The following is a 530-nucleotide window of genomic DNA, read 5'->3' as shown; positions in this document are numbered from 1 at the left end:
GATGCTACCACTACTAGTGTTATCAATGCTTATGTTAGATAGAGATGGTGAAGTGGGTGTGAATCGCAGAGATCCAGCTGAAACAGGATATGGAAAAGGTGAAGAAAACCATGATCCTTGCATTGCATGCGAAAGAATATTTGTGTTCTCTGCTCCATAAAGAATAGAGTGTATCTTAAATTTTTTCAGACGTTATTCACTATCATCTTGAATTGCTCTGAGTTCACAAGCCACAAACTGTCCAAAAATGTCATCTACATCTTTTACACATGATTCTTCTTTTCCTTCTTTTTTCATACATAAGACTGCTTTCTCAAGTAGCTCTACCTCTTCAGCTTCTTTCTTTCGTTACTGCACACATGGCTGCTCTAGTTTTTTCTTTAATGCAATTTGAATAGATGTTTTTTTTTCACTGTTAGATTTTATGTCTTCACTTATTTCTGAAGTATATTCTTCTTCCTATTTGTAAAAATAACAAATATACTCATATTAATTTATGTATATCTACATATATTTATTTTACAGGTACC

Source organism: Amphimedon queenslandica, unplaced genomic scaffold, assembly GCF_000090795.2.
Source record: "Amphimedon queenslandica unplaced genomic scaffold, v1.1 AMPQUscaffold_13480, whole genome shotgun sequence".
NCBI lineage: Eukaryota > Metazoa > Porifera > Demospongiae > Haplosclerida > Niphatidae > Amphimedon > Amphimedon queenslandica.
The sequence above is the reverse complement of the archived record's forward strand: the minus strand, read 5'-3'. Positions refer to the sequence as shown.